Genomic DNA, 8867 nt, shown 5'->3' with positions numbered 1-8867 from the left:
CTTTGTGTCAACTGGTTGACCCTTTGCTCTGTTAAGTCCTATTGGAAATCTTCTGTAACACAATGCAGGGTGTTCTTCCATGGGCTGATGTTGTTTACATAGTCCGGTGGGCCTGGCTGAAAAAGAAAATCACATAAACTCATGAAAGATTATGGTCCCATTTCCTGACCACAAGGTGATTGATAGGTCCAAGGAGTCTCTGTTAGCTAGAAAAATTAAGTAGTCTACCATGAGGGACACTTCGAGAGACTGAGAGAAAGGACGAGCGAAGAAAGCAGACTGTGGACTTAGGTTTGTGGCAGCGGAAAAGGATCTGTTTAAATCCGACAAGAGATTTGCTTCGGGGAATTTCCTGTCCAGCCCTTCATTACCCGGGTCTTTGTAGATTGCGCAATGACGTTGGGCTCCCCATTGAGCAGTTCCCGGGAAAGGCAGTGGGGAATTTTTACACTTTCCCTCCAGATCTCAGAAGGATCTCGTTTTCTCAGTGTCTCTTTCAGGTTGGCAGAAGCCGCGAGTCTGACACTTCCTTCAGATGGGACAGGCAGGCTCTGGGGCCGTGTAAAAACACTATAACCAAGTTCTTCACAGATTTTACCGAGTTTAGTTTGCTCCCAAGAAGAATCGCGGGTCCCCAGTTGTCTAGTGCTGGCCTGCCCCACAAGAGCCTGGGGGCTCCTTTCCCCTAACAGAACAGGGGGCGGGGAAGTGGGGGTGGGGGCTAGTGGGAGGGCAGCGGGTTCCGTGAGCCAGCGCGATGCTACTCAGGGAGTCGCTGAATGGGAGCGCTGCTGTCCCCAAGCCGATTGGTACTTCTTGTCAGGAAGAAACGCCGAGAGGTGGGAGTGCCTGGGGAAGGAGGCAGGCGGTCCCTACCGCAGGCGCTGGAGCTGCCTTTCCGCCCCTCTGCCTGCTTTCCAAGCCTGGGCGCTTAGGAGTGGCTGAAGCTGTGGAGCGCTTCAGGAGCCTGTGAATGAACCCTCCTCCTCCTCTTCCTCCTCCTCCTCCTCGCTGAGTCTCCTCCTCGGTGCTGACGGTACAGTGATATAATGATGATGGGTGTCACAACCCGCATTTGAACTTGCAGGCGAGCTGCCCCGAGCCTTTCTGGGGAAGAACTCTAGGCAGGAGGGCGCAACAGCCACGGACAGTAGGTGCTGTGGACAGGCACTGGGACCGGGATCTGCGGCCAGCCCCGCATCCTCCCGCATCCTCCAGCAGCGTCCTGCACCCTCCGCACCCTTCCCCAGGCCACCGCTCTTCCTATGTGATCCGCCCCGGCAACGCCGAGCCCATTCGCGCAGCGCTGCGGTGAATTTTTCCCCCCAAACTGCAATAAGCCGCCTTTCAAGGTAATCACGTTTCTTTTGTTCCCCCTTAAAAAAAAAACTTGTTAAAAAAAAAAGCGATCTTAAAAAAAAGAAGTACACGGTAATTGGTAGAAGGTTTTAATTAAGGCAAAGAGAACTAGCTGTAAGGCGAAGTTAAAAAATATATGCACTTTTAAAAATGCAGGTAACTTTCAGATGGACATTTGGAGAGAGGAATACAGAGGGACCGTGATGCTGAAAAAGATCCAGACAAAAGAAGCCCAGGGTGGGGTGGGGGTAGAAGGACTAACGGAATTGGGGGAAGGGAAGGAAAGGAATTGTGGAGAACCCCCAGAAAAGTCCCGGGGTCTTGAGTTGGAGAGAAGCGAGGCACCCTGGCACCTTGATCTTTTTTTGATAATCTGCTCGGGGCAAAAGTTTGAATGGGGACTCCTGCGACTTGCCCGGGTACAAGCCCCCGCAGCCGCCTTGGTGCAGGCCACCTGGTTCCAGGCCCTGGTGTGCGGTCAGTGCCCGGTGTTCCTGGAAGGCTGTTCCCCGGCAGCTCCTGACAGGGCGATTCTGCGCCCCAGCAGCCCGGAACCTGCGCAGACCTGACCCCTTCAGCCCGCCAGCAGTCTGGGAGGAGGTTCGACCGGGGGAGGTCCAGGGTCCCAGGGCCGCGTCTCTTTGGCTACTTGGGGGCTGTCAAGCCTCTCTCCAGTGCCCCTGGGTTCTTTTGTCCTGCGCGTGGTGTACGGGGGCCGATCAGGAGCGAGGAGGGGATGGGGGGTGGGGTTGTTGGAGCGCCGCGGAGGTCCGGTAGGCGCCTGGGCGGGAAAAGCTTGCCCCGAACAAGCAGGGATGTGCAAGAATTTTCTCTCACCATGAAGAGCAAAGTGGAGGATTTCGCTCCCGTCTGAACCTGCAAACCAGTGTGCAGAGAGCTCCGCAGACAAAGGTGGCTCAGGGACCCGAATCTGGGGCTTCTACGACCAACCCTCCTGCCCTGACTGCATCTGTCCTTTTCCTTCTAACTCCCCACCCTCTACTTGCTCTCGGCCCTAGTTGTGCAACTTTACTGGCGGGTCGACGGTGGCCGAGAGCGTGTGCTGGGAGCCCCGGGGGACGTTCTCGGCTGGAGCTTACCACTGCCTTGCAGAGGCGTGGGCTCCTGCAGCCAACATCCCTGGTGCGTGCGTGCTGGGGGGCATCAGAATTGTCCCTGTTCGCTGTGTCACTGGGCGTTTAGCGGTCAGTATGTAAGGCAGCAGAGACCGAGGTATAAAATTAAAGTCATAGTTTAAACTATTTGTTCTCGGATCCAGCTGCGCTCCAGCAAGTCCTGCATGTCCCGGGGTGATGCTGCGGGAGGCAGGAGAAATCTGTGCAGCTTCTGGAGAGCTGTCCCGATGTGCGCACACCCACAAGCGGAAAGACAGTCTCGCTACGTCCCATTTCTCATCTTTGTCTCTTCTTCTCTGTCTCCATCTTCACAGCGTCCCTTCCCCTCTCCCAGCCTCTGCTCCAGCTCTCTCGCTCCTGCGTCCCCTCCCCCACAGCTGACAAATGAATGGCTAGTGTGAAATCCCTGCCTCCCCTGTCCGCCCAGGCAGCATAGGAGGGAGGAGCGAGGGAGGCAGCGGTTCCTTCGGATCTGCCCCTGCGTTGGCTAGCTTCGGGATTGCAGAATTCAGATGTCTAGGAATAGGGAGTTTTGAGTCGGGTGTGGGCGCCCCCTGATGGAGAAATTCAACACAGGTAGAGAAAAATGTGCCTCCACCCCTACCAAACCAAACCAAACCAACCTCAAGGCGTTTTCACAACCGTATATTCAAGGATGGACCCTAGCTAACCCCTTTAGTCGTTAATTTTCTACTTCAGAATCTGAGACGTAAATCAAGTGGTTTGGCGAACCCGAAAAGGAGGCCTTGCTTTGCCAAGCGCGAAAGTGCCTTCTCTTGACGGTTGGGAGGTGCGCGGCGCTCTAGGCCTTCTGCAACTTGGACGAACACACACGACCAGGCGCAGATCCAGGTGTGGGGGTTTTGATGCTCAGTCTTGGGCGTCACTTTAAGACAGACATAGAATGCTTTACTTTAGGAAATTTTACTAAGGTCCAGGAATACTTGAATCCAGTGTTAGGGCTGCGCCCCAGAACGTTACAGAAGGTATCCTAACTCAAAGTTTGTTTCCTCAACTACACGATACAGGGCTAACGTGGAAATTTGGGAAGAGGCAGGCCCCGGAGGGAAAGAGAAAAGCTATGAAGGGGGCAGAGCAGGAAAGGGGAGGAAGAAAGGCATGGAGAAGGGGCAGAGGCATGCAGACAGCTGGGAGAGGACACGCAGGGTTTGTTTTCGAGGTTTGGGACTGAATTCGGCGGCTTGTTTTAAGATATCTTTTTTCAATCCCACGAGCGACGGCAAACGCGACTGAAGCGGCGTGCCGGGATGGAAAGGTAGGGGAACCAGCCCCTCGGAACAGCTGGCGCCGGGAGCCGCTCCCCACTCGCTCAGCGGGCTCGGAGGGGGCGACCGCGCGGGCCCTCCGGCAGCGCCAGAGTCACCAGCTGCCGCCACGTGGGCTGAGGCTTCAGCTCCCGGCCCGAGACGGGTGTGACTTCTCGGGCTCGGAGACGGCTGCCCGGCCGCTGCGGCAGTGCGCTCAGCCTGGGAGCTGGCGCAGCGCCTCCGGGGTCCCCGCCCGGAGGCCGGTGGGGCGGGGCTTGGCTCGGCGCGCCGGACGCGGGCGGGGCGCGGGCTGGGGGCGGGCTCCTCGCTGAGAGACCCGCGGTCACGCACCCCTGCCTGGCTGCCGGCGGCGGCGGCGGCGGCGGCGGCGGCGGGAGAGCCGAGACTCCTATCCAGAAAGCTCTAAACGCTTATTAAAAGACTCAAGTTTCTTTTTTCTGGAGTCCTGGGAGTTGTAGGAGGAGTTTTGGCCTTGAGACAGGAAGGAAGTAAAGATGGATTCCAAGTGAACTATTTTTTGGCAGAAATAGACGATTTATCCTGTGCTCCATATATTGACTTTTTAAATACGTTCAAGTTGGGTTAAGACCATTTTTAGTCAATTACAGTATAATAACGTTCCAAAGTAAAGAGCTGGTCTAGAATGGCAGTAGTTGCCAGTTGATAGGACTGATAGAATTCATGAGCCCAAATGCGGCTCGTGGGGATCCCTGCGCGTCCGGAACCCTTGATCTGCCGGCCAGAGTGGGCGCTCAGCACCTGGTAATGAAATACTGACAAGAGTGACCTGGGCGCACGTGGCACAGACCAGACGTGGCCGCTTCTTCGCTTTATCTTGGAGAACAGGCTTTTAATGATCGCTTCCATCTCAAATTCTGTACCACTATCCCTTTTGGACTCCTCTTAAAAAGCTGTGACCTAAATTAAGTACTGCTTGGCAGTTGTGCCGAACTTCTCCGTGAAAATATTCATATAAAGTCCTAAAATAGGATGTTTTGATTTTGGTATAAAAATAGGAAGGCACCAATGGAAGCAACAACTAGTTTTCTGAGATAAATCTGTTCACAGTTTGGGGACTGTACTTGGGGAACATTCCAGTATACCTGGAATGTAAGATCATATCAAGCAGAAGGTCTCAGAGACTGACTCCTAATTTTGAGCTATAAGAAAGGAATAATTTACAGTTGTACGTGTCTGCACCCACTAACGACTGCAATGGATTCCAATGGAGTCCAAAGCCATTGAGAAATTCCTTCCTCCAGCGGAAAGTCCACAGTCCTTGATCTTCCTGGGGGTGGTGGGAAGAGGCATGAGAGTCAAGACTATCATTAAGGACTTATGTAAGAATACAAAGTTTTATTTTGATTTTCTTAGTAGGTAAAGAAGATATTAAGGTTATTCCTAAATTGCATTGCCTGCTTTTAAAAATGCAGTTTGAGCAGAATCCCCATAGATATATGTATGTTTAAAGAAGTAGGTTTCTTCTTTTTTTCTGTGTTTACAAACTGGAGGGGAGTAGTTCTGATATTCTAGGATACCGGTATCTGCACCCTTGTAAATTCTGTTTGGAAAGGATCTAAAAACCTAACTTAAGGCTGAATATGATTAATGTAAAGATAGAGTCATTGTTCTCTCTTTCCTCACATTATTATTCTTAAGTACTCTGTGGTTAATAATTGGTCACTAATTGAGCATCAGAGCCTTGGAGAGCACAAAGATAAACTGAAACTGTCTCCCAACAGTCATATAACTAAGCTCTCCTTTCCTAGAGGGGTTTAAACATTTTCGTTGACTTTTTTCATGGACAAACATCTCTAGACACTGTTTTAAAATGGGGTATTGCTCTGTGAGCAGAACTTCTCAAGACATACAGCTCATTTGAGGAAAAGAGTGAATGACTGTAGTAGGCTATTATTTCACCACCCACCTAGATAAACCAGTTAGGACTCACAAACACTCATTGTTGGAGGTTACTTGCTCTGTTCGGAGAAAACATGCTAATTGTTGCCTAGGTCTGTACTTTACCAGAAAACACAGGTGTCATACTCTCTCTGATGCATAATCAGAACAAGGGTAAATAGAGGTAAGGGTCTTGGCTGAGCTCTGAATCGATTAATGAATTTTCCCCAGTTTTCTCTGATAGTCAAGACTTGGTAAATTATACTTAGATATAGTTACACATTTTTATTACATATATATTTTCCAGGAGTTTTGACTCTGCTATGTTTTTTTTTTTTGAGAAGGTATCTCTCATATTTATCGATCAAATGGTTGTTAACAGTTAACAACATGCTATGTTCTTATTACTGAATGTGTTATGGGTGTTCGTATGTCAGCAAGTCAGTGCAAAGTGTCATCACTTAATGTGTCAGTTATGTTTCCTGAAACTCTTCTGGACAGATCACCTATAAAAGAGTATAAATGCAGGTCTATGTTTATATTTACCTTGTTTTTGTATTTATGTACATTATACCACATTTTCTCAGAATTTTGAGGGGTGTTTGTCTGTGAAAATGAGATTATATAGCTTATAATAAGCACATAATATAGTATGTAACTTATCATCTTTTTACTTATGCTAAATTACTGAGTTGATATTACCTGTGGTGTAGTGCAGTGAGCACTAGACTTGGAGTCAGAAAGCTTGAGTTACACTTGCCAGCAGAGAAAACCAGGTTAAGAAACAACTTGTAGACCTTTGGTGTCAAAGTCTATTAAATTGAAATACAGTTGTAAACATCGAAAGGGTGAATACCTGTAGAAAGGCTTTGGCAAATGGAAAACTATACAAGTGTTAATATGTTATGTCCATGGAACTTATATTGATCTAATTCTATAATTTTAACAATAACAGTATTATCTAAATCATGCATTTCTCACTAAATCTATAAAATGAGTTAGAAAGGGCCATATTGTTTTAAGAGATTGTCTAGTTTTATTAAACAGAAGACAGAGTTCAGGAATAGATTAAAATGGACATGGAAATTCAGTGAAAAAGAAGGATTTTTCAACAAATGTTTTGGGATCTACTGATTGGTCCACTCAAACTGAGTCAATCTTGGTCCCATTTCTTATCCTAAAATAGTTTTAAGATGGATCAAATATGAAATGTATAGAATGACATTTAAAAAAAATAGCTAGAGGAAATCATGGGATTTTTAAAATAGTAAGCTGAGAGTAGAGAAACCTGTTCTAAATAAAAGCTACTAGGAAAGATAGGTAAGTTTGACTAAATCACAGCTATTTACACAAAAACAGATAACACATTTGGAAAATATCTGCAGCATATGAGAAACAAAAAGCTAATAACTTCTGATATGCCAAGAACTTTTACAAATAAAAGACCACAATCTATCAAAAAAAAAAGGCAAATGTTACATACAGACGGTTGGCAGAAAGAGAAATAGGCTTTTTGATCATATAAAGTTGCTCAGCCTCACTCATAATTGAAGAAATGCTAATTAAAACAACAACAATATGCTGCACCATTATTTCATCAACCAGAGCACTAAAGCTTTAAAAAAATTGATGAAAGTTTGTGTTGGCTAGGTTTTGAGGAAACTGCATTTCTCATCTACTACTGTGGAAATGTAAATAGGTTCATCTTTTTTTTAGAAAAGAATTTGGAAAATAGCTATCAAATTTTAAAAAATGTATATACCCATTGACCCTTCAATTCCTCTTCTAGATATTGTCACATAGACTTTGGTAAAAATGTCACCCAAGACAAATGGACAAGGATGCCCTTTGCAGCACTGTTTCTAATAGCAACATTTTAGACACACCTTAAATGCTCATCATAGTAACTGACGAAATAAAAGATGCTACATTCATCTAATGGAAAACTATGCAACTGTTAAATCAACACAGAAAAACTCTATTTGCTGATAGCGAATATTCTCCTAGATACACTGTATCTTATGTGAAGAAAGTAATGTACCAAATGGTGTATATAACATGCATCTAGTTATGAAAAAAATGGGCATATTTATTCATTCAACACATTTCCTGAGTGTCCTGGGCATTGTGGATACAGCAGAGAGCAAAGCACTAGGCTGCTCTTCTGGAGCTTATACTATCGTAGGTAAAAAAGGCAATTCTTATGTATATATAATGTTGATATGTGCTCTGATGAAAATAGAGTATGGAATAGGAAATAGAGTGCAATGTTTTAGATAGAGAAACGAGGAAGGCATTCTCCACACGGAGAACAGAGCAGTTCTAAGGGGGCAGTGACATGAAAAAGCTTAGCCAAGGAATCCAGTCACAGGTTAGTGATAAATTCACATGATGCCTTGCTTCTGTGAAGTAAATTTATGAGATTTCATGTTTAAACCATGAGATTTCTCTCTGTATCACAGTTAGTCCTCCTGGGAAAAAGCACCCAGGAGCCGTTTGACAGTCACTGCTTGTTATATCCACCTTGTGGCTGAGGTGTCCCAGACAATTGGTTGTCTAGGGTAATTAATTTGAAGAGTGGAAGTCAAAATCACTGTCTCTGCATCCTTAAGCACCCTGTGTTCAGTGGGGCTTCCCCAGTATCAAGGGACAATATTAAATATTTGTTTCCTGGAACCGTGGCTCGCTCTTTTTCGGAGGCAGCCCATCCCTGGCATGACCCTTATCCTCTCTGCAGTCATTTCTCATGGATAGTCGTCCTGTTGACCTTGCTCTTGTGTCTCCCAGGCAATTAAACAGCCTCAGTCAGCTGTGCCTTGATTGTTCAATGACTTTCTCCTCTTCTCATTGACTTCACTGGAGCAGAAGGCTATATATAGGCACTGGCTCTCATATCTCCAGGTCTTTCTATACAGACAGACTTGTTATCACTAACAGATTACGCTAACAAAACAGCCACAGAAGAGCAGAAGAATAGAAATGCGGGTGGGAGTGGCACTAAAAACATTACAAGAGGCTTTAAAAAGTGTCTGATTTAGTAAGATCAAATGCAGGAGGCAAATAGTGTTAATAGTCTTAACAATCATAAACATGACAGAGGTTTAATAGAGCAATAGAGTGATGCCGATGGACTGCAAGGAAGAGGCTGTAGTTCTGAGGCAGCTAAGGCCAGTTAAAGCACTCT

General features: G+C 46.6%; 1 protein-coding gene across 4 annotated transcripts in view; it reads left to right on the top strand.

Moving 5' to 3' along the window:
• Positions 1-769: 769 nt before the first annotated feature.
• The window catches only part of VCAN (versican), a 102421-nt gene continuing 94323 nt past the window's right edge, over positions 770-8867 (top strand). Inside the window, exon 1 of one of the 4 annotated variants that reach the window (XM_036914220.2) lies at positions 770-1352. The gene's annotated coding sequence lies outside the window, so the exon portion shown is untranslated. The remainder of the gene's footprint in view (positions 1353-8867) is intronic. The other 3 variants (XM_036914217.2, XM_036914219.2, XM_036914221.2) reach the window with 3 other exon arrangements.

Source organism: Manis pentadactyla, chromosome 2 (assembly GCF_030020395.1).
Source record: "Manis pentadactyla isolate mManPen7 chromosome 2, mManPen7.hap1, whole genome shotgun sequence".
NCBI lineage: Eukaryota > Metazoa > Chordata > Mammalia > Pholidota > Manidae > Manis > Manis pentadactyla.
Note: the sequence above shows the minus strand (reverse complement) of the source record. Positions and strands in the feature narration are given on the sequence as shown.